Below are 26,070 nucleotides of genomic sequence, written 5' to 3'. Positions count from 1 at the left end.
CCAGTGTGGCCTCCCCATGGGAGTATCCAAAGCTTAATCCTTCTGGGAGAAAGGAATAGTCTTTGGCAAGCACAATTTTCAGATGGTTCAGATGCTTAGGAAACGTTAAAGAAGCTGTGAGGACAGAACAGGCAGACCTCACAGAGAGAAACATGTCTTTAGACAGGATCCGGAACATTTAGACCTGATCTGCAACTGCAGTCTCGCTGGGAATTTGTGTCCCACAGTGAGTGATTACAGCTTTCTGTAAGCACAAGTGGCCTTCCTGATAAAATTCAGCTCCAAGGAATTAGGGAAGAGGCCTTCATTTGGTTATTTTTCAAGGCCCTTCCTATCTCAGGCCAGCAGCTTTATTGTTCTGTGGCTGCTTCAAACGACCTTCTCTGGAAAGACCAGCACATTCTCTCCCTGCGCCTTATCGGCCTCTCTCAGACCCACTCATTTGCCTAATGGCATCTCCACAAAAGCAGTAGAAAGCTCCAAATCTGAGCTGAGCAACTTCTCACTTTTGGCCAGCTGCAAGAATTCCCCTGGCCTCTGTGTTGGAGGCTCAGAGCTCACCGAATATCCCTGCTTTCCAACTTTTGACCTTGCTGCAGTCGATGCAGACATGAGAATTTGCTGGGACTCAGACCTTCAAGACCCACTGGGTTCTCCAACATGTCATGTTCTCCAGTATTCATTAGCTGGCAATGCAACTATTTGTCCCAGGCTGCTTGCTGCTTCACTTTCGTGTTTGGACTATGAGCAGGGAGCAGAGGTGGATAGAGACAATATTGTGTGATGGGTAATAGTTTTCTGATGAGATAGATTTAAGGAATCTTACACCTAGATGTTTGACCTTACATGCTACTTAGATTTTCAAAGTTGCATTCTTATTCATAAAACAGTTATACCCACTGCCTTTCACTTTACCCACTCTACTTGGCCATACCAACCTACCTAACTTTCCTTGATTGGGACAAATATGCCAGTGCCCCAGGGTCTTTGCACTTGCACCTCCCTTGGTCTGATATGCATTTGGGTCTTCTCAAATGTCAACTAAGCCGAGAGGCCTTCTCTAGTATAAAAAGCTACTCTGTCTCTCCTGCAATTTGCTAAGCCCTTAAACAATGTTTTTCATCACACCACCTATTGCAATCTGCTACACTATTATGTTTTAAATTTGTTTTATTTTTTGGCAACCCGAGAACATAAGCTTTATGTGCACTGGGAATAAATTTCTCCCTTTTTTCTAGTTCTATCAAATTACCCTTTATATAAAATTATAATGCATTTACCCATTTTAATGCATATTTTCATGAGGTTTTGAAAAATAAATATACTGTGATCAGATATAGGATATTTTTGGTCACCCTCAAAAGTTCTCTGTGACACCCACTCCTCATCCTACACTACACAACACATTGATCTGCTTTCTATAACTATAGATTAGTTTTCCTCTTCTCAAATTCATAAAAATTGAAGTATACAAAAAGTATTGTTTTTGTGTGTCTGGCTCTGTTCTTTGAATATAATTTCAAGATTCATTCACGTTCTTCTAATGATTCGCTGTTTATTTCTTTTTATTAGTAAATAGTATTCCATTGTGATGAATATATCACGATTAATCTCCTGATCTTTTGATGAACATTTAGGTTGTTGCTAGGTTGGGGCTACTATAAAAATAGAACCACTAGGAACATTGTGTACAAGTCTTTTTGTGAATATATATTTTCATTTTTATTAGATAAACACCTAAGAGTAGAACTGTTACTAGGTAATAGGTTAAGTGTAGTTTAACTTATCTCTAAATCTCTACTATTTTGCTGATATATCCGTACTATTTAGAACAGTGCCTAGCATGTGCTAGGCATCCAATAAATATTCATCAATTGAAAAACTTTAACAATTAACTATAAGAGCAGATGTAAGTCCAGATTACTCTGTGGCCCAAGTTAGAGCTTTGTCCACTGCTTCAAACTGATAGATGGGGGATATTATTGATGTGTAGCCTCCATCTCAGACTTGGATGGGCAATGCCTATGTGAGCAGCTCCTATGAGTCCCTTGCTGAAACCATTCACGATAGAACGTGAGTGGAGACAACTCTGACACCCTGACATGAGGCAATGTTTCCCTGGTCTTTATATTTAACAGAACTTGCCTGGCTGTTTCCTTGCCACTGGGGAGCTGCTGTTATAATCCCCAGAGTTCTTCCTCTCTAGACTCTCGCAATCCCATTATCCTCCTGCCTGGAGAGACAAGCTCGTCTGACAACACTGCCAGCACAGAGACTCATGTGGATGTATTAAATTCACCACCTGGTGACTATAATTAAAATTCCTCTCCTTTGATTTATTTTGGTTGGGGGAAAGAAATCATTTAAGTTCTTGGAGGTACAGATAAGAGATGATATATGTCCCATCTATTTCCATGATAGTAACACTTCCTGCCGCTAACACAGATGGAAACGCAACTTCAATCACATCCACACTTGACTACCTGTAGTGGAGGAAAGATGAGGTGGTAGTGGGAAAAAAAGAAGAAAAGAGAAGTAGTCTAGAGGAAGGACATAATGAGAAACATGCAGGATATTTCTGGGAAAGAGATTTAAACCAAAGAAAGACGTGCATCTGCTTGATACACAGAATTGTCTTTTCCAACTGAGAATGCAGCCCCTCTTTTCTGTCAGTTGAAGAGTAGAATATCACCTTGAAGATGATCTAATCCAGGAGCTTTTATCCTGATATCTAGAGGTAGATTTGTAGGGAAATTACAAACTTCCAGGCATTGAAGAGGGCAGTAAAAGTACCTAGCTTTCCTCGGTCTCGCAAAGGAGTCTAATGATTACAAAGACATTAACAGACAGTCAAATCCCCAAATTTTAAGTTAAAGATATTTAAATCCAGAGAGATAAGGAACTTACCCAAATTCATATTGCTGGGTTATGTCACAGTTAAAACCAGCACGCAAGTTTCCTGACTCTCATATTTGGTCCATTTCATCTTAGTGCTTGCCTGCACACCTGTTAGCAGGTGGCTCTGTGATTTGCTCTGTATTCTAATTAGGCCCCTTAACAACTCCTGGAGATGGACAAGGCAAGTGTAACTAATGCCTTTTGATAGAAGAGAAAAAGAAGCTCAGAGCAACGCAGGCAACTCACTTATTCAAGATGTACTTAGTAGCCCTAAATTGGTGTGGCTTCAGGGATCATGATTCTAATATCTCCTTCAATCAACAACAGATCTTTACACCTTCACGTGTGCTGCTCCCCTATCTCCAGGCCTGCACAAGTGTGGGTGTGGCTTCAGAGTATTGGGCCAATCAGAGTACGTCACTCTTCGGGTGATTTTGACCCAAGGTGTGAGCACATGGTCCAAGCTGAGCCAATCAGAAACCTCATCTGGATTTTGTTTTTAAACTGAAATTGAAAATGAGTTCTTGATCTCTGATAAATGATTGAGGAAGTGACACCAGATGAAATGATTGCTGCATAGAGAGGGCTAGGAGGGTAAGACTGGCACAGCATGGATGAGGGAAAAAGACAAAATCAAAACAAAACAAAAACAAAATATCTTAACATAAATCCTTTGGTCTTTTTTCCCCAAGGCTTACTCTTCCATCACTTCCTTATCTATGCAATATCCTAATATGCTCCTAATAATTCTTTTTTGGGAGGCGGTGAAGTAGAGGAAAATGCTTGGATAAACTACATTCAGGGAGATATGCTATTTGCACCTGACTTCTGCCTAACAGAATGCCTAAGTGTTAGTCAGCTGGCTTACGCCCAGGCCATCTCCCTTGGACTGGGTCTCTTTGAGAAAGCCTTCAGCGTTATTTTCCACAACCACTTACACACCTTCACTGTCAGCAGGGAGCAGGAAGATGTCTGGGGGAATTGGCTTAGCACTAAATGCAGGACCCCGAGGAATAGCGGCTCTCTCTTCCCTCTAATCTCGAAGTTAAGAGGAAGGTTTCTTATCCCTTTTCTTTCTCTCTTTATTTCTCTCTCACTTCCTCTCTCCTTGTACTGGCTCCCTGGCCTCTTTTACTATCCGTGGAGTTCTGATGCCCCCTGCTGCTGGCTGCAGGCTGCTGGCTACTAACTGCAAGAAACACTGGTTGCAGGCTCTGTGTTGGTTGTCTGTGCTAATTCTTCCACCTCTCATTATGTTTTTCTCTTATGTGATCTAAGACTCTGGCTGTGTTTTCTCACCATCTCTGTGGCACTTGTATCTTTTCTCCCACACACCTCATCTTTCTCATCGTCTCTTTCCTCTCTCAGTTTCAGTTTTCAACTTTGTTCTCTCATGCCTTCATCTGTATCTCAGTCTATCTCTCTGAATTCCTAGTTCCTGCATCTCGATCTGTGTCACTGACTCAGCTTCTGTTGCACGCCCTCACCCACTCATCAGTGGAATGTTTTTTGTTTTTGTTTGATTGTTTTTTCACAGAGAGACTCACCACATGTTCCTCCCATTGTCCTAAGAAAATTTAACATGCAGGTGATTAGCCTTGCTGAGTAGGCAGGGTGGTTAGCTCTTTGCACAGAAAGTTTTCCTAACTGAAAAATAAAGCATTTTTCCAGAGTTCTAGAAAGTTAGATTTCTTCCACAGTTTTGTGTAATATTTGGCTTTTTTTTTTCTTTCTTTCTGAGGTGTAGGATTTTAAAATTTACACCTGGTAGGAACTAGAAGTAGGGAGGAGGTGAATATTGGAAAGCTCTGGGGCATGTTCTAGATTGGAGAAGGGAGTTATGGAAGTTATGGTTCCAGGGCTCCCTGTGAAAGACCAGTGCTTGTCACATTTGTGCCTGAGCTGTTCTGTGTATGAGGTGCCTGCTCAGCAAGTCCTGTTGATGGATCAATTCTTTGGTTCATAGGACTAATATTCTAAGAACCCCACTGGCCTGGGTTTGTTTTTCTACCAAAGGGAGCTATCATTAGCATTTGAGACAAATACCCAGACAACATCCCCAAAGTGTATCTCCATCCATCTGGGTTCACAGGAGGGAGGGCGTATGCTGGTTTATGGAAAGAATATGATTTACACTCGTGCCTGTGGCTCTCCAAAGCGAAATGCAGCTTAGGGGTAGCATGAAAGGGTGTGTACAAAACACCACCAGGCCAGGTGAACTGCATACATGATTCCACTGTCACTCACAAGCATCCTGCAAAGGCTTGTTTTCTGGATTAAAAAAACTGAGCTTCAGAGAGGTTAGGTACATTCACAGCCAGTAAGTAGCAAGGTTTAAATCTGTCTTTCAGGTGCAAAACCATCAGGAATATAAATCAAAAGCACAGGTTAGGTCATAAGGAGACCTTGGACTAGACTCTTTACTTCCCTGGGCTCAAGTTTCTCCGTAAAGGTGATGATGGAGTCGTCTCATGATATTCTGGGGTCTCTCTAAATTGTAACATATCAAGGTTCTGTCACTCTGTCTACTACTCACTACTTTCCCTGACAGCTTTCCAATTTGTTCTGCTGTTTAATTTATGAGAACATATATATGTCTATAAACTGTATATTAGTGGGTTTCTCTGAAGGCAAAGATTATGTCATAATCAAGCTTTGGTTTCTCACAATGCTTAACACCTTGTTGTTTTAAATGTAGTAGACACTAAGTTTTTGTTTTATTTTCTGAAAGCAGAAAGAGTGGGAAGGAACAATTCAAGCAGGTAAGCTACAGAGAAAATACAAAAGACAGGAAGAAAGGAAGGGGAAACATTAGAATGTGTTTTATTACATGACAGGACTCATTTAAGACATAACAGAAGCTTCATTGTTTTTTCACTTTTTGTCTTTAAGTGCTGATTCCTAAAAAGGACCAAAAATACTAAAACATAAAGAATTAGTAGCCTGCCAAATATCACATTGGGGATGAAAATGTCAACTCTCTCAAATTAGAAATAAATCCAGGAAGAAGGCAGTACCTATTCTAAAGGGTTACATCTTTGAAATCACCTTTGTAGGCATACATTTATCCTACAAAGCAAGACGCCTCTGGAGTGCAAACACACTTTTCCCAGCTTCGGGAAAACCACTCAGCATGCCACAGCCCCTGGAGGTGCCCGTTCCCACCATTATCACTGCCTCCCTGCAGAGCAGCCTCTCCAGGACAGACGCTAACAATCGATAGCAAACACCTCACACTTAAATCCATCAATGAAAAGACTGTTACAATAACAGCAGCGATTTTATGTGGCTACTGATTTCTTTGGGGCCTCCCAAACTCAAAGGTAAGAAATAATAACAGGTCATTTTTCATCAAGACAGACGATGCAGAAGGGTGATTGGAGCAGAGGTGCTTCCAATGAACTGTGTTTCCCATGTGAGTACTGCCAAAAAAAGGAAAAAACCCACCTCCTGGGAGGCTCTTGTGTTTGGGCTGATGAAAAAAGCAACACAATAATCAAGACAGCACCAGGCAATCCCACGTTCCTGGGCAAACCCATTGCTGCAATTTTACCTGAGTCTGCAAATAAGATTCTGTGACTGGTAAAAGGATAACTATTATCCCATTTCACAGATGGACAAAGAGAGACTCATGGGAGAGAGTGGCAGAACTAGGGCTAGACACAGAGCTTCTCCCTCTTAATCCAGTATTTTTTGATTTGCTTTTTTCTCCCTTGAACTGAACAGCAAGGAGACAATCCAGTGATATAGATCTAAACATTAAAGGAGTCAACCCAAATTGTGCTTTAGAAGAATATTTAATGACCTGTGGAAATGTTTACAATACAAAATGTAGTCAGAAAATAACTATGTGTGCACACGTGTATTATAATTCCAATTATGCAGAAATTTTATATAGACACATACACACATTATATATCAACCAGAAAGTATCTCTGGATATAATGAATGACTTTGGCTTCCTCTTTAGGCTTTCCTCTACTTTATACATTTCTTACATTCTGCACATATTTCTAATGTTTCTAAAAGTTAAGTTGAATATATAATTTGAATTAATAATATATATATGTACAAACACACACCCACACACAAGTCAAAATTAGATCATCTCAAGGGAAAAAAAATGCTTTGCTTACTTTCTCTTATGGAGGACATAAAACCAATCAGTGATCGAATCCAAAGTCTTTGCTAGACAATCAACCTTACGACCTAAGTCAAATGCTTCATCCCTCAGGGCTCACATTCTTCATCTACCAAAAAAGAGGCATATTCCTATTTATTGCCTAATTTATATGGTTTTTGAAAAAAGTAAATGAAGAATCAAAATTTTGTGCCTTGAGTCCAAATGTATAGGCAGACAGAAAGCTGGTGGGTGATGAGAGACAGGGAGTCCTTCTCTTGAAACCACAAATGTATTCAGAATTTCTTCCTGTCTTCACCAAGCTGTAGGCTGAAGCAGCCCCCGTGATTATCTCTTTCTAATCAAATGGGTGCCTACCTAGGGAGGCAGATGTAGCTCCGGTGGAGGGGGTGGGAGCCTCTAATTGCAGGATTTACGTGAGAGGAGATTCCCCAGAGGCAGAGAAACAGACAGACTAGGAGACACCACAAGCTATTTCCTCAAGCAGAAAAAGACAAGGAGGCCTTGGGAAGAGGCTACTCTGTTTCTGGCCCTCAGGGTCTTTGTAGGTGGAAAAGGAAGTTAAAATGGAACTGGGTGGAGAGGGATGGGATTAAATTTGAGGTAACTTTATTGAATGGCTACTTTCTGCAAGGCACTATGGGACTAGTAAGGGCGAAAATGCAACAGCAAAGAGTTCAGAAATAAGATTTTTCTAGTGCCTAGTGTGAGTCAGAAACTCTGTTAGAGTCTGTGTTTAAATGACCAAGTTGAATCTTGAAGAATAATTTGTGGGGTAGTGATTAAATCCGCAATATCAGGCACACATTAAGCAAGAGCCTCCCAGAATAACTGCAGGTCTTTCAAACATACCTTGCTTGCCTGCACATGGCTTTCTTTTCAACTTGGCTTCCTTACAACATAAATGTTGTTCCTTTTTCCTAGGATGCCCTTCCCACCCTCCCGACTTGAACAACACCTTCAGGAATTAGTTCAACTGCCACTTCCTCTAAGAAACCTTCTTGTACCCCTCTACTCTCAAGCTAGTTGAAATTCTGAACTCCTGCTGCACTCTGCATTATTTTTTGTAATTACGTTTGCTCGTCTGCATCCCCGCGAATTGGACATGTTATTTTGTGTTGTTGTTGTTGCTGTTGTTGCTTAGTTTGTTTTCCCCCATGTTTAGAATCCCTGGTGCCTAACACAGTGTCCAGAGAAAAGAAAGTGCTCAATAAATGTTTATACTCTAAATATGAAACTTGATGAAGTCATGGAAAGAAAGCAAAGGGTATATGGATAAATAAATGAATGAGTGAATAAATATATCAATGAAGGAAAGTAGAATGTTTCTAATACAGCTCTGAATCTTATAGATACAGACAATGAAAGGAAGTAAAAACCATGGGATCTGAGCAGAGATGGCAAAGACATACAGGTCACAAAGACCAACCTCAAAATAATGCCTCATCCAGGAAAACCATGGCTATTTTTAGCCTGCAGTTTCCCAAAAACAGCATCAAATTTCTTGCAATTGACCTGTGCATTTTGAAAATTTCCAGTCATCCTGCCAATTTTGTATCTGGTGCATCCTTTGGGGCTCATGTAAAAGCTCCAGGCCCCCTAGATCGGCAAGGGGGGCAAATAACGTTCTCTGATCCTTCTGAATCAAGTTGTGCATGTGTGTGGCTTTCCAGCTAAATCTGATCATTGTTCTCATTTAGGATCTTCTGTAATGAAAATTCTTGTACCTTCAGCTAATAGGATTGCTTTAAAAAATAGGAAAAACTTGTTGTGCCAAAGGGAAGGCTGTACTAGAGAAAGTCTTGTATACCCCCATGAAATCTAGCATTTTATGGTTTCATAGTAGTACAACCACCAATCATAAAATAGTATTTCTTTTCTTTTTTCTTTTTCTTTCTTTTTTTTTTTTTTTTTGAGATGGAGTCTCACTCTGTCACCCAGGCTGGAGTGTAGTGGCGCAATCTCGGCTCACTGCAAGCTCCGCCTCCCGGGTTCCTACCATTCTCCTGCCTCAGCCTCCCGAGTAGCTGGGATCACAGGTGCCCACCACCAGGCCCGGCTAATTTTTTGTATTTTTAGTAGAGACAGGGTTTCACCGTGTTAGCCAGGATGGTCTTGATCTCCTGACCTCGTGATCCACCCGCCTCGGCCTCCCAAAGTGCTGGGATTACAGGCATGAGCCACCACGCCCAGCCCCAGTATTTCATTTTTTAAAATGTCTTGCCATTGGCAAAGAGATTGAGAGGTATCATGTGCATTTTTTCATGTAATCTTCATGACACCTTTAGTGCAGTGGGCATGATCATCTTTCTCTGAGAGATGAAGAAACTGTGGCTCAATGAGATGACTTACTTTTCTTTTGTCTCAGCTCCTCAGACACTTTGTAGATCTTCTTTCCTTTTCAATTCTCTTTTCTACCATAATAGAGACATGCTCACACATATCTGGTTCTTTTCTCCTTCTGGACACATAGAAGGACTATCCTTCCCGGACCCTTCTAGATAGGAAGGGCCATGTTGCTAATTCTGGTCAATGAGCTGTCAGGAGACGCACATGTCATTTGAGGATATAAAGCATTTCCTTGCTGATGCAGCAGCTTCCAATATCCACTTCCACTCTCCAGGTCACATGTTTCCTTCTTCCTCTATTGGAGTCTCATGGTGAGAAAGTGGAGCCACAAAACCAAAGCCACTTGGAGAGCTTAGCTATGACACTGAAGAGTGGAGTTGATTTGGCATGAATGAGAATTAAACTTTTGTGGTGTTAATCTGAAGACCTTTGGAAGTTATTTGGGGGTGCAATGTAACCCATTCTTACCTGACAAATGTAGATGCTCCTGTGAAAAATTGCAAACCTACTCTTCAGTCTCTGAAGCCCCCATCACTTAGAGTTTCTGCATCCATACTTTCCAGAGGTTTTTCCAGTTCTTGTTACTTAGTGCCCTCCTAGCAATCCCCTACAGAGCATTAATCGTGGCTCTCTAATCATCTTTGGAAGTGCACTTAAATTTTAGTTCCTGATCAATACTCCTCCCCGCAATGCCTCACTTCTGCTGCCCTCCCCTGCATCACTGAAATAAACAAGCTGGGCTATCCCCAGGTTGCAGTACTTGCCAGCTTCCTACCCATTCCACTCCAGACTCACTGATGTAGCAATTACAGAAAAGACTAGAGTCAGAAGATCTGTTGCAAATTTGAAAATTTTTGGAGCTGAAAGAATTCATCCAGTGGTAGAATTAGGAATATAGGGGATGGAATTTGCCTCCTCCAATGCTTGCATAGCCTCTACAGCAGAGTAGGAAGGTTACACTCAAGTTTCCCACAGAAACACCTCTGCGGCAGGGTATTTACTAGCTCACAAAGCATTTCTTCCTTCTTTGAACAATCTGACTCTGGATAATTATTTGTCTTGGGCCTGTGTATTCCATACAGGTCCCTGACTGTACTACTTGAGAGTTAAACAGAGAAATCCATTCTTCTTCCTCATAACAATTCTTTAAGAATTTAAAAACAGTTGCTAGGTCTTCTTCAATCTGCCACCATATCTCCCCTTTCAACCTAAGCCTTCTCAATTTTAACATAAGAAAAATAATTATTAAACAGAAAAAAACTTACCAGGAATGCACAGCTAGGAACTAAAGTTTCTGGCTCCCAATCCAGTGCTCATTATAGCTGTTTATTCATCTTTTTACTCAGTAAATATTTTATAAGCATATAATATATACACAGTGGTAACACAGGGCTTACAATTTAAATATGATTCAACTCCTGTCACAGAAGAGCAAAAATTTTAGTAAAACGTAAGATGTGTGGACAGGTAGCTACTGTAGTTGGAAGAAAATGAAAAAAAAAAAATTCATTAAATGCTTTCTAAATGTCAAGCACTGCCAGGTGCTTCATATATTATTTCATTTAATTTTCAACTACACTCTAGGGTTGACAGTATCATACCATTTTGCTCATTTAGGAATTGAAACACTGCTCTAGATTTTTTTTTTTATTGCTGCATAAAAGACCACTGAATCATAGTGGTATGAAACCGTTTGATCATGTTCATGAAGTCTGTGGGCCAGGAATTAGAACAGGATATCACAGAAGTAGCTTGTTTATACTCCAAGATACCTGAGGCAGTGGGGAGGTCTCAAATGTCCAGAGACTGAAATCAACAAGAGATTTCTTTATGTACAGGTCTGGAACCTGAGGTGAGTTGACGTTTGGGCTCAGCTGAGACTGCCTGTAAGAGCCACCTACCTACGTAGAGGCCTCTCTATGTACCTTAGCTTTCTGCTAGCAGCTGGGTTCTTCTAACAGTATCTGAAGTCATGCAATCCCACTTCCATTGTAATCTATTTGGTCAAGGTACTTATAAGGCAAGCATGGATTAACTTAGAAATTACACTCCAGTTCATCATGGGGAAGTGAAAAGGTCACACTGCAGAAGAAGCTGTGGGTGCAGGTGATATCACTGCAGCAAACACTGAAGGCTTAAGCTGTATAGCTGGTGTGTGTTGAAGCAGGTTATGAATCCAGGCCACTTTGGCTCCAAGAGATTTCCTATGAAACTTCAGAAGATGGGTAGATCATTATGTTACTCAAGAAGGCTCCATGGAGGAGATACCATTTGCAGTGGGCTTTAAAGGAGGGGAGAGATTTGCATGTGGAAGCATTCTACGTATGGGGTAAAGTGTGACTAAGTCACAGAGGGGGGATCATGATCTTCCTTCACTGTCCTCAGGCTATTTGCTATTCCAATAAAAAAACATAGATAATTATCTTCTCCCAATGGTAAACAGAAGCACTCGACATAGGAAAGTTCTTGTGACAAAAACGTGGCATTTTTGCCAGATGGCAAGTTTCCCTGAGTGACTATTACCCATGACACAGGGAACAGAGCTTGTGACACAGCCCAGCCACAGGCAGGCAGAGAGGACTGGGCTGAATTGAAGAAGAAGGGAGAAAATCTCACTTTGGGAGACCAAGGGTGGCCTGAAATCCTCCATAATGAGGCAGAGTGTGATGGCAGCTAGAACCCATTGCCCTTGAGCCCCTGGGTGACCAAAATTAGCTCAAAGAGCATTTGAAATGAAAATTTTAGATGTTGTTGACAACGGTGCACCCCATACAAAGGGAGTCAGGCAAAAGGCAGGCTCAAGCCCAAATTATGGTAGAAGAGGCCTTCATGGAGATTTTGTGAGCACCCAGTGGAACTACTTTGCATGGTACTATTCTACAAAGAATAGGTTTTTCTATTGCATATTTTAAACTAGTTGTTATCAGTGTATATGAAAGCTGTGACTTTAGTATACATATTTTTGAAAATGGCAATAATACAGAAAAAAAACCTGAGCACAAAAATCCCAACAATTTTCATTGTCCTCTATCATCAATCGCATCTCCTACATAACACATTTCCACAGCCATGGACACCTACTCCATAACCTGTTACATTTTTATATTTATTTCATTACTTGCTTATTAACTATTACACCTGTGAGAATGCAAGTTTCATACAGAAAGTCACTTAGTTCTGTGTCCTCAGCGTTAAGGTAGTCACTCAACATCATGGTCATGCTTGCATTATGTTGGTCACTTCATATTTGTTAAGTCAGGCCCTAGGGATAGAAGAGAAGGACTGACAAGCTGATTTGTACTGATTTAGAAGTTTTGGGATATTTATTTGAACTTTAAGGTGAAAGAATAAGCCCTTAATCCCATAGGAGCTGGCATGACCATTTTTAAAGTTCAAAGTTCTCTTTACCTAGTTTAGTAATCACTGAGGGCTTTCCTAGGCGAACCGAATCAAATACAGCCTTTAAAAGAAACAACACTGGGTCCTTAAATCCCAGAGCAAAGAAGGGAAGAGAAAGAACCAGAGAGATGCTTAACTTCCCTGCCAACCTGATTTGGATACTTTCTGATGTCCCTTAACTCCAAGGGAAAAAAGACTTCTCTAAGGAAAAGAGATCCTGCTCCCGAGACAAAGACCTACAGTGGTCTGCAACTGGGCAAGATACAAACAGCAGCCATTTCCGCCAGGTAGGCTATAAATCCAGCCTTTATTACCTTTTATTATGTTGTTTCAACAGACTCTTAAAGACAGCACAACGGTCGGTTGATAGCTGCACTAAATCTCTTTCATTTTCTCCCCATATTACTTTTGCCTCCTGAATTTTTTTCTCTCTCTTCATGAGTCAAATTTTATGGGTCTTCTCTAGAGAAGGGCTGTAGAATGGAAACATTGTTTATGATTGGGAAAGAAAACCCAACAACCCTCAAACCTCAAAACTGAGCTAGCAGTGAATGTGTGTGTGTAACCTGTATATATAGACATTTTACATTTTATATGCATATATATATGCATACACACATATAAGGCAGAATAGCAGAGGAGAGGCACAAATCTAATGGCACAATGGGAGCTGAGATTGTGTGTGGAAGGAATGAACATAAGAACCATTTACTGTTGACATATCAAAGGCTGAAATGGAATTAAAATAAACTAAGGGTCACAATTTTTTAAAGCCCTACTTAAAGAACAGAATTCCATTATGGGCTGAAAAGAAGTCCCAAGAATACTGTGAGGTAGAAGTGAGGCAGGGAGGGAAAGCAGGAGAGGAGGAGAAAGGAAGAGGAAGAGAGGAGGAGGAAGAAGGGGAGAAAGGAAGAGGAAGAGGAGGAGAAGGAGAGAGAACAGGAGGGAAGAAAAGGGGAAAAAAGAGTGGAAAGAAAGAAGAAAAGAGGAAAATGGGAATAGAATGAGAATGAGAACAAATAAGGAAAAACTATATTCCAGAATCTTTCTGTCTGGGTTCTGAAGTAAGGCTCAGAAACATTTTCATTGCATTTGATGAAGCAGATATTAAACAGATATTAACCATAGATCTTCAACAAGCTTCTATTTTATTTGTCAATCAAATATTAGTGCCTCTTAGGAAATTGAACACTAGATGCTGATCTCCTTACTATCAGCATACAAACACACAGTGTCCCCACTCCCACTCCCACCGATATTGGCAGTCACCTTTCTTTAAGACTCCATAACTTACCCTGTACTTATTCTTAAAGAGTCAATTAATGATCCTTCTCATCGCTGAAACTGACCATATCACTCTGATTTTTCTCTGAGCCCTTTGTCCTCTTTCAGAAGTGCCTCATGCTGTCTCTGGTCCATCAGACTTGGAAGATTTTTTTCATATTTGCCCTGCTTTTTCTTTCAGATCTTATCAACTCCTTGATAACTGGTATCACATGGACATCCTCAAGTTGGGCTCCCTCATTCAAAGCCTGGCTCTACATTTACTAGCTGTGTTATGTTGAGAAGTTACAATTGAACTAGAACCTGTTTCATCATCCGTTAAATGGGGGAATTACCACCATCTATGTCATGGGGTGGTAGCCAGAATCAAATAAGATGATGGATGAGAAGTGCTGGCTCTATCCTGCTATCTAATTCTTGCCACTTTCTAGTTGAAAGGCAATGGGGCAAGCGACCTGGGTTTTGAAGTTTGCTTTTCTCATCAGAAAAAAAAAGTAACAACCAACCCTTGGGGACATGAGAAGGTAGTATAATACTGTGGTTCTAAGTTCAGATCCTGGAGCCAGACTACATAGATTCAAATGCAAGTTGCCCTACTAATGTATGACCTTCAGGCAAATTACTGAACTTCTCTTTGCCTCTAATTACTTATTTGTTAGAAAATGTTATTATTACCTACTCCATAGTGCTCTTGTGGGGATTAAATGAGTTAATTCAAGTAAAGTGCTTAGAACAGTTCGAGACAGAGCGAGCTTTAATATATGTTAACAATTATTATTGTGATTTCAGTGAGATAGTATGCATGAAGGACATGGACACATGGTAGGATTTCATCACGTGGTAATCCCTACTCAGGAGATAAAAATCCTTCCACTCCCAGAGTTAAAGTCTATCAATAGAGACAATACATTGCAAGGAAATGGAATTTTTATCTCCTATAATCTAGGTGAATGCTTGATACCATCATTATCGAGGAATTACTTTTTATTTGTATTTCTTATGCATCAATATTTTGTTCAGGAGAGCACTGGATCAGGGACTTGCGAATTCACTAGATAGAAAACTTCTGTTGTTTCTAATGAGGAAACCAATTCTTCAAGCCTTGTTAGAATTGCCAAACAGGGTTTCCTGCTGGGCGGCTTCATTTACTTGGCATCTCCTACTGAGAAACACCAGCACCATTCACAGATTGGGAAATGGAAAAGACAGACAACTGAATGAGAAATACCAACTTAAATGCTGAAATTTGTCATCACCTTCCAGAGAATAGGAACAGATTGTTTTTTTTTTTAAGAAAATGAATTTTAGGAGTTAGGCAAATTCATTGCATTTATATCCTCTGAAAATGTCAGAGCTAAACAATGAAATGTAAGATCTCCTACAGTGGTAAAGCTGCAATTGATTGATACCAGCTGCTGGGAGCAGTGAGGAGAGGGTGATTCTGAGGCTACTTCCTAGTTCAGTGGTAAAGTACTATAATCCATTAGTGGTGCCTGCCATGGCCACGGAGTTGGACAATGTTGGACCAACTTGCCATACTCTTTCTGTTTCTGATCTAGTCAAACTTCCTAATGCTACAGATGTTTTCAAATTCCCTACATTGGAAAAAGAAGGGTTTAGACTATGTTCGTTTTTAAATGCCATTTTAGTACATACAAATTTACTGAGATGTGAAGAGTTAAAAAAATAAGAATGATTTGTATATTCTTGGCAAGCAATTGGACACTGCTAAACAGATTGTATAAACTCTTGAATAATGATGTTATTTCTTGGATAGTTTAAACCGTCTTTTCCCCATCCCCATTGGTAATTCTGTTTTTAATCTTTACTGCCTAGGAAACCTATTTTTAAAAGGCTGACGCTTGTTTAAAATCTTTACTAATTCTATAATAGTAAAGTGTACAAAGAAATTGAACTTTACCAAGAATTTGAGGATAAGCAAAATAAGCTAGCATGTGGTCACCACAAGAAAAACATATTTCATTATTGTGGGCAGTCTTCTAAGAATTTTAACTTAAAGAGAAGTTTTTGGTTTTTTTTTTTCTCAAGTGGTTCATGGATTCATGGATTTTGTTTTATTGCTCCTGTTTTTGTTGTTGACCTACTAATGTAATACTAATGATAACAACTGTTTGTGATTTTTGAGCACTCTCCCTTATTTTATTTTATCCGACCTTCATATTAGCCTCATGAGGGAGGCATAATAAGAACTTTTATTCCCATTTTACAGGGAGGAACTTGAGCTTCAAAGGTAACGGATTGGAAATACCAGTGAAATCCTGTTTTTTCTCTCTCTATCTCTCTCTCCACCTTGGGAAGGAAATTAGAGGTTGAACAAACTAATGCCATTGATTTGATTCAAAATTTGAGCCTCACATATCTCTGCCATCAATCCTAATATCCCTTGACTTAAACTAATTTAGTATCCTAATAAATATTTAAATAGAAAATATTTAATATCCTAACACATAGGTTCAAGACAAGTTGCAAATTGTCAAATGATTGATAAAAAGTACAGGATTCTATAGTACGTAAATGAAGAAAGTTACTCTCAGTGGTGAATTCAGAGAAGGATTCATAAATGAGAGGGACTCAGTTTGATTCTCAAAATTAAATAAAACAAAAAGATGTGAGATGAAAGACATCTCAGAGAAGTTTCAGAAAAGTGGTACAAAATCTTGTCTTGAAATTCAGTAGAGAAAAAGATCCCATACAGTTCCCTGGCGTGAAACAAATGGAGGGACATAATTGGAAAATGATTTCTGACTCCTCATGTTTTTTAGTTACACCCATAGCTGGCATGTGGTCACCACAAGTGGTTCTACGTGGCACTGACCTTGCTCAAACATACCACATGGTTTTTAGTGACAATCAGTCCTGTGTCTTCATCCATTTTTTTTTTTTGCCATTTGCTAGATGCATGGCCATAAGCATATAACGTCACTCCCAGACTTCTTTCCTTTTTTCTTTCTGCTTTTTGCTTAATTTTCCTGGAAGAAAAAACGATGTCTATGTCCCAGGGTTGGCATAGAATCGTGACAACCTACAAAGGGCACCTGGCATACAGCATGTGCTCAGTGCATTAGTTCTCATCCTTATTTCTTACTGTCACAAGCACCTATCGGACTCTAGAGGAAAGAAAATATTTGATTTTCTCTAGGCAGTACCAAGCCTGCAGTGCTGAAATTGAACTTCGTGTGTATGTGTGACACAGGGTTGAACATTTCATCAATTTCTAACATTGTTCAGCTAGAGATTTAGGGTAGATCTCCAGGAAAGCATGGAAGTGACTCTAAATTAAATCAACCTGGTAAATTGCTCAGGGATTGTGATGCCTTGCCACCAATAAAAAACAATAAATCACTTCTAGTCTCTAATAGTTTACAGCTTGATCTAGCAGAAGTAACTTTTCAGAAATTTTACTAAATGTTCATTTAATGAGTGTGAGGTGAGTGACACAATCTAGTATGTATGAAAACAGATAATGCTTATTATACTAGACCCTATTTCTTAGCATAAAACTTAATGCATATGGACTCAATGTAATTAGGCAAAAAGTGAAAAACTTTTGGATTTCGTGAAGAAAAAAGCATATACACATACATCTTTACCCATATCTATACTTACATACATATGTATGTACTTATATAAGCATGTATCCACGCATTTATTTTTGAGTGTATATGGCAATTCTACCTACTGTACCAAAATATTTCCTCATGAAAGATCCTTGCAGCATAGATAAGGAACAATTATAGTTAACACACCAATTTATACTATGCATGTGGATATTTCTAAAGTATAGACAAGTAATTTTTGCTATTAAGCTGTTTTATCGTAGCTTACCCCACAATCATTTTGTTTGTTTTTAAGATGGCGTCTCACTTTGTCACCCAGGCTGGAGTGCAGTGGTGCCATCTCGGCTCACTGTAGCCTTTGCCTCCTGGGTTCAAGAGATTCTCCTGCCTCAGCTTCCCAAGTAGCTGGGACTACAGACAGGTTCGTGCCACCATGCCTGGCTAATTTTTATATATTTTTAATAGAGTCTGGGTTTTGCCATGTTGGCCAGGCTGGTCTCAAACTCCTGTCCCCAAGTGATCCTCTCACCTTTGCCTCCCAAAGTGCTGGGATTACAGGTATGAGCCACCACATCTGGCCCTCACAATTATTTTTAATGTTGTATAGTTAGCTAAATAAAACTCTTGTAATAAGATCTGTAAAGGCTTAGTTTAGCCAGCAAGCAATACTGCACAAGCTGATCACCATTATGGATCAATGTTCACTCGAATGTTAGAATAAAATTTATCTTTAAAGAGGTGACATGTTGATCTGCCATTACCGGTTAACATCATAACTTGAAGTGGTTTATTAAATATCATCAAGGCCTTAGGAACAGAAAATACAAGGATAGATGATGTTTTTTGCTGAGGATGGGTGGAACATAAAAGCTACCTAGAGAAGGTCAAGTGGTTGGTAAGGGGAGCTTGTGATGGCGTTGATCATCTAACGTGGAATAGGAATGGATAAGAGGAATTAGTTCTGGAAACAGAACTACATGATGGGCAAAGGTGCCCACCGAGTTTCTTTCACGTAGTCAACAAAATGTTTGAGCATATACAATGTAGCAGTGTATATGTTTATGCAATAGCATCTGCATATAAAAATAGCAAATGTGAAAAGCAGAGCCCTTGCGTCTGGAGATTATGTGTAGCGCACTCTCTCTAAAGGTGTGTGACCCCTCCTACCAGCATCATCAGTACCACCTGGGAACTTTTCAGAAATGTAAATTCTTGAAGTCCACCCCAGACCTACTAAATCAGAAGCACTGGGATAGAACCCTCTAATCTATGTATTTAGGAGATTTTTAGAACCACTGGTCTAATGGAAAGTATTCTAAAACTTGTGTTCCTCAAAGCTATCCTGCTCCAGCAAGTGTGAGAGGGAAAATAGCTTAAAATGGCAGGAAAGTTATTGATAAGGCTCCTTGATTCCTGACTGTCTCTTTGCCTACACAAGTCATTTGATATATCTGTTATGTTGCCTGGTGCATGCAGTCCCAAACTTTCCTGCTCACCAGAATTACTAAAGAGTCGTCTATTCATTCATTTATTCATTCATTTTTTTTTTCTTTGAGGTGGGTCTCTCTCTGTTACCCAGGCTGGAGTGCAGTGGCACAATCTTGGCTCACTACAACCTCCACCTCCTGAATTCAAGCGATTCTCCTGCCTCAGCCTCCCGAGTAGCTGGAACTACAGGCATGTGCCACCACACCTGCCTACTTTTTATATTTTTAGTAGACACAGGGTTTCACCATGTTGGCCAAGCTGAATTCCAGGTCTCGAACTCCTGACCTCAGGTGATCCGCCTACCTCAGCCTCCCAAAATTCTGGGATTACAGGCGTGAGCCACTGTGCCCAGCCTCATTTATTCATTCTATGAATATCTGGGAAATATTGACATTAGGCATTCATATACTCATGAAGATGCAGTTGCAAAAAAGACAAGCATTATCTTTGTTCTTAAGGAGTTCAGAATCGGAATGGGATGTCAGAATATAAACAACATAAAATAATCATAAAAATTGCAAAAGCAAATAAAGTGTTATAAGACAGTCTCTATGTGTTGTATGGTCGGGGGTGTAACTTAATCAGAGTCAAGAAGTACCTCTCTGAAGAAGGGATATTGAAGCTGAAGGATGAATAGACATTACCTGAGAAGAGAGACCAGCCTTAGCAAAGTTCTAGAGAAAGACAAAACCTCGCTGTGTTCAGGGAACTAAAAAGGGCAAGCATGAGTAGAGTGAAGAGAACAAAGGAAAAGCTGTCCTGGTTTGAGATTGAAATGGTATAGGTTGTTTGAGACCAAAGCAAGGTAGCCTGGGAGGACACCAAGAAGAACAGAGAAAGGTGAAGACTCAATTCAAGTTAAGATGGTCGCTATGGCCTCAAAAAAAAAAAAAAAAAAAAAAAAAGGAAAGAAAGAATTGGATGAGAGCAGAGCAATGAAGGCTGGAAGACCAGTTAGGACGATCTGCTGCTATAACCCAAGTAAGTATCCAAGTGATCGATAATGGCATGATGGGGTAGGGGAGTGTCAGGTAATGCAATAGCTTACAAAGCAGGGATCACTCCATTTACAATGGGTTGTCACTCACAGGAATAGCTTCCAAGCTATTTGGACCCAGAGATAACCCTGGACTTGGCAACTAGGTAGAGAGAAGGGGTATTCACCTATGTAATACTCTTTCAGTGACCTTAGGCAAGTCGTTGCTCGAAATATCTCCTCCTTTCTGCCACCAATCCACTCTTACCCCTTAGTTTCTTTTTCCTAAGTGTTGCACTCCCACTGTTCTTTTAAAGTGCACATGCCCTGAGGAATTAAAGCTCTGAACAGTCTTTGAGAATGCTGAGCACATCAGTTCCTTCCTGACAGTGAAGGGTTACAAGGTTCCTTGGTTACAAGGCTAATGCTCTGCTGTGACCCTGGTTTTCCTCTAACCCAGGTCAGGACAGGGATGTGATGTGACTGACACTTCTTACCCCACACATGGCCTCTGGTGACTGAAGGTTGACACTTTCACCAGCCCTCCCCCCAGGGTGCCCCGTCATCTCTCCTCCTAAAGCTGACAGCACATTGGCATTGCTGACAAATGACTCATTTCCAGCCACATAAAGTGGCTTCAATCTTCTCTTTTTGAAGTCTCACAGATTACCTCCTCCGCCTCCTGCTTTTCTGACAACTTCGCTCCAGCAGTGCATTATGTTAAAAACCACACTTATTATGCCAGAGTGGGTCTGGCACAATTAGAGTTCAGTTTCTATAACAGATGTTGATATGCCTGTAATGACCTGCTTGGCTCAATGCTTCTGCAGGCCTGTGACCTGTACAGCTAGTGTCACAGGACCCAGTGTCCTGCCTGCAGAAATCCCATCTCCAAAGGGAGAAGAGACTGTCCCTCCTTCTGCATTCTTTTAATTATATTTGAATGTGGGGTGCCACCATGAACTGTCACCCAAGTCAGAAACCAAGGTGCTCATTCAAATTTCTTCCCCACCTTTATCCCTCTTAGCCAGTCACCAAGTTTCCTTCTTTCTTTTGCTTTGACATCTCTCCAAAGGCCCACTACCATGCCCCTGGATCACACTACCATCACCCTTCTTTTAGAATATTGAACAATCGGCCGGGCGCGGTGGCTCAAGCCTGTAATCCCAGCACTTTGGGAGGCCGAGACGGGCGGATCACGAGGTCAGGAGATCAAGACCATCCTGGCTAACACGGTGAAACCCCGTCTCTACTAAAAAATACAAAAATCTAGCCGGGCGAGGTGGCGGGCGCCTGTAGTCCCAGCTACTCGGGAGGCTGAGGCAGGAGAATGGCGTAACCCTGGGAGGCGGAGCTTGCAGTGAGCTGAGATCCGGCCACTGCACTCCAGCCTGGGCGACAGAGCGAGACTCCGCCTCAAAAAAAAAAAAAAAAAAAAAGAATATTGAACAATCCTCCATCCATATCTCTGCCTCCAGTCCTGCCCTTCCAAAACAGGCTCCAAAGTAATGGTTCTAAAATGCAGAATTATTCATCTACACTCACTGCTCTCAATCCTTTACTAGCATCGCATTGACCTTGGGATAAAGGCTTCAGCTTAGAATTCAAAGTTCTCTCCAAAGGCCTCTCCTGCTTCTTTACTCCAGACCACCTTCACCCAAAATCTGTTATGCAAGTAGGTATCAAACTATCTGGAGGTTCCCTCATACACCCTATTCCTGGGTTCCTTTATATCTTTGCTTAAGCTTGTTCTTACCTGGAATTCCTGGTTTTCCTTTTTCTTTGCCTCACTAATATCTTCTCATTCTGCAGGGCTCATTTCACCTCCAGGTAATCTTTCATGAAATGCTCTCCTCAAAGGTATTAAGAGCCCCTTTTTGAGACTGAAAGAGTCTATGTTCCCCTCTATCCTGCCATGAATCTCATTAATATATTGGTTCTTTTGCTTGTCTTCTGTCCCACTGAACTATGAGCTCTTTGAAGGCACAAGTGGTGCCTTAGGCAACTCAGCACACCCAGAGACATACAGAGCAAAAGGTAATTGACTATGGAACTCATCCTTCCAGCCTGCAGTTCAGCTTTGATAATGGTTAGTGTGTGCATCATGGTCCTCCATATATGACACATTTTAGCATCTGCCAGCCCATTTAATCTTCACAACAAACCTGTAAGGAAGTCATTTTAACTGATTTTACAGATGAGAAAACTGAGCCTCAGGGAGGTGGAATAACTTGCTTGTTTTCACACAGCTAGACAGAAGGCAGTGCGGTATTTGCTGAGGGACATCTACATGGATTTGGGTAAGAAAACATTATCACTATAGAGTTAAGCCACGAAGGATTGGAAAGAATTTGTCAGTTGGAGTGAAGTGGGGTAAGTGGGAAGGTTATTCCCAAAAAACAAAAAGTGTATTTCTAAATATCGATGTCATCATGAACAAAGGCACAGAGCTATGAGGGAGAGATGCGATTAAAAATAAAGTCCTAGTCTGAATACATTTCTACCAATTACTAGCTGTGTGATCTGGAAGAGTTGCCTAACCTCAGATTTTTCATATGTAAAATGAGAATAATAAAAGCTCCAAAGCCTTTAGATTAATATAAAGATACAATTAAATACATGTGTATTACACATTATATACAACTGTGTGTGTGTGTGCACGCGGGTATCTTCCTAAGAAAATACTCTGACAAGCAGCAATGGCTCAACACATGTTAGCTATTTCTAGTAATGCTATTCCAATTATCTATTGTTATGAAAGAAACTACTCCAAAGCATAATACTATCAAACAACCATTGCTTTGTGCATCACAAGAACTCAGTAGAAGAGTTGTCTCCGACCTATGCAGCATGAACTGGAGCACCCACTTCCAGGATGACTTCTTCACTCACTCACCTGGTGCTTATGGGCTGGGTTGTCATCTGTGTAGGAAAAAGGTGGTACTTGTCAGCCAGGTATCCAGCTCAGGCTGTTGACGAGGGTAGCGGCAAAGACCAGATTGATCAGGATGTTCTCTCCATGTGTCTCAGGCTTATCCCTGAGTCGTGACTTGTTTCCCAGAGGGGAAAGAGACATGAGCAGAATCTACAAGGCTTCTTACGAGATGGCTTCAGAAGTTACAGAAAGTCCCTTCTGACACATTCTGTTGGTCAAATAAGTAGGACAGCCATCCCAGATTCCAAGGGAGACTATTAGATTCTACCTTTCAAAGAGAGGTTGACAAGGAATTTGTGGCCATCTTCAATATACCACACAACTGGTACTACTAGTGGTGCCACTAGAACTATTATGACATTTAGAAGTGACTGCAGTCATTCCACTGTGATGAGCATGTAGAGTGTGCATAAAAAAGGGATGACTGGGGGATGAAGCCGCTGAGAAACTGCTACACCGACGTGGTAGAGTAGAAGCAGTAACATTCTAGTCTCTTCACTACACCCCACAAAGCCAGTGAGAACTAAGCAAGTGAATTTCCTAACCCCAGGGGGTACATCTATAAACCAGGGAGTCAGAAGCTACACTCTGAAAAAGAGTGAGACCGCTAGGAGCATCCCTGGGATTTCTTTTCTGACTCACCTGAAATGAAGCAGCCGACTCTCCCTAGGTCTTTCTTTCTCTTACCTGATGGAGGTCACACTGAGTTATTTTTCCAAACTTTGGAGGTAAGAGAATCAAAGGTCTCGGCTATCTTGGCCATCACAAGCCAGAGTTACTCATGGGGAACAAGGCAGGAAGCATAAAGAGGACACAGCAAAGCAGATGTTGTACATAAAAGACACTTTCCAACACAATGTAGTTCACATTTCTTCCCTTACTTACTGTGCTGATTTTTTTTAACCATATGGGTTTTTGTCAGCACAAGATATGTATGACCTCTTTTCTCAGTTCATTGATCTGGTAAAACACACACACACACACACACACACACACACACACACACACTTATCTTTGGGGCCGACCTGTTCTTACCTCTTAATTCTATTAATGTCCCTGTTTAAAGGCTATAGTCTAAGAGAGATCTATATAATTTAATGACATCTCCTGTACTTCCGTTCTTCTTATTAATTCCTGACACCAATAGCACATACAAAATTAAATGCATTTTTAAAAGTACATTCAAAGAACACATACAAAATTAAATGCATTTTTAAAAGTACATTCAAATACATCCTTTCACACACACATATATTTCATTCTCAAACGTATCCCCATTTGGATGATAAATTATATGTTTGCCTAACTGTCAAACATACAAAGTACACCTCTGCAAAACATACCGTTCACAGACAAGCACACAAACACATAGAAACACACTGAATTCCCCTTCTCCTTGCAAATACACACAAAGATAATAAACCACTCTGAAAAGCACACACAAACACACACACACTCATAACACAGAGATGCCCTCAATTTCTAAATGCACACTTTCAAATCCTTGCCTAAATCATCCTCCCTGTACAAATAGCACACACCCATTCACATATTAATACTAACAGACTCTCATACCCACAAACATGCAAGAGAGAAATCTAGGAAAACAACACACACAAAAAAAGAAAATATATATATATAAACATGTAGACTAATGCACTCTCTCAGTATTCCCTGCACATATGACACCTCTAAGGAGGCTGTTGATGGATCCTGGACACACAAAAATGCCCATGTTCAAACGAACCTCTCCATACCCACATATTACAGACAAATCCAAGCATATCCTTTTTTTAATTGTGGTAGAATCAAGCATCTACTTTCAAATACAAAATCACACATAGAATATAATAAATAAAACATATTCATGCATAATCACACACACACACACACACACACAAAAATTCTGACCTTAAGTTCTCTTCTTCCACAAATACTGTCTCTCATTTCATCTTAAAGTCCAACCTTCACTCAGAAGATCATCTTTATGGAAATCTTCCCATAAACAAACAAGTCCTGTCTTTTTAACACAAATGTCCTAGTGCAGACAATCCCTCTGCCCGAGTTGGCTCTTGACTCTCTCGTGTCCCAGACTAACTGTCCTGGCCACCAACAAAGACTCTAGAAACACCATTGCAATTCTTTAATTGGCCTCAATTTAGACAGACTAATAGCTCTAGAAATCTCAGAGGACAAAAAGATAACACTTAATAAGGCTGGCTGCTTAAAAAGGCACAAGGTCATGTCCTTTGCAGGGACAAGGATAGAGCTCGAAACCATTTTACTCAGCAAACTAACACAGAAACAGAAAACCAGACACCACGTGTTCTCACTTTTAAGTGGGAGCTGAACACATGGACACAGGGCAGACAACAACACACACTGGGGCCTGTTGTCGGGTGAATGGGGGGTGGGGAGAGGGAGAGCATGAGGAAAAATAGCTAATGCATTCTAGGCTTAATATCTAGATGATAGATTGACAGGTGCAGCAAACCACCATGGCACACATTTACTTACGTAACAAACCTACACATCTTGCACATGTATCCCTGAAGTTAATATAAAATAAAATAAAAAGGATGACTGCTAATACTAAAAGCGAAGGGCCAGGTGCTGAGGGAAACATTTGAACCTTGAGTCAGGACGTCAGCTCTAGTCTTATCTCTGCCACAAATTTGCTGGGGGACCTAAGACAAATTCCTCTCACTCCCTGGCCCTTGTCTCTTCACCTGTGAAATTAAATTTTGGACATGAGGTTGTGTTTTCTAAGATCTTAAAGCTGTAATCCAAAGTATGTGAACATTTCTAGACCAAAAACTGCTAACAGGTAAAAACTGTTATTTTGATTAGAAAAGGGTATCTGAATCCTTCTGCCTAAGTGGTATAGGAAAAGGTGTGCAAAACTCAGAATTAAAAAAATCTCAGTTCTTTGGAAGTTCTGGGTAGGGTAATCAGGCAAGAGAAAGAAATAAAGGGTATTCAGTTAGGAAACGACAAAGTCAAATTGTCCCTATTTGCA

At 40.5% G+C, this 26,070-nt stretch overlaps 2 long non-coding RNA genes across 10 annotated transcripts in view; both read right to left on the bottom strand.

Annotated features, from left to right (window-relative positions):
• Positions 1–26,070, bottom strand: part of LOC103878121 — a 198,205-nt gene extending 172,135 nt beyond the window's left edge. For 5 of the 9 annotated variants that reach the window (XR_004177979.1, XR_001895643.3, XR_004177981.1 and 2 more), the window contains exon 1: positions 23,013–24,945. This is a non-coding gene — a long non-coding RNA (uncharacterized LOC103878121). The other 4 variants (XR_002517446.2, XR_002517442.2, XR_002517444.2 and 1 more) reach the window with 4 other exon arrangements.
• Positions 12,481–18,029, bottom strand: LOC110741366. Its single transcript, XR_002517449.2, has 2 exons — positions 16,911–18,029; positions 12,481–13,260 (listed from the first exon to the last, which is right to left on the bottom strand). It is a non-coding gene; the product is annotated as an uncharacterized LOC110741366 (long non-coding RNA).

Source organism: Papio anubis, chromosome 13 (genome assembly GCF_008728515.1).
Source record: "Papio anubis isolate 15944 chromosome 13, Panubis1.0, whole genome shotgun sequence".
Lineage (NCBI taxonomy): Eukaryota > Metazoa > Chordata > Mammalia > Primates > Cercopithecidae > Papio > Papio anubis.
This window is presented reverse-complemented; position numbering and strand designations above follow the sequence as displayed.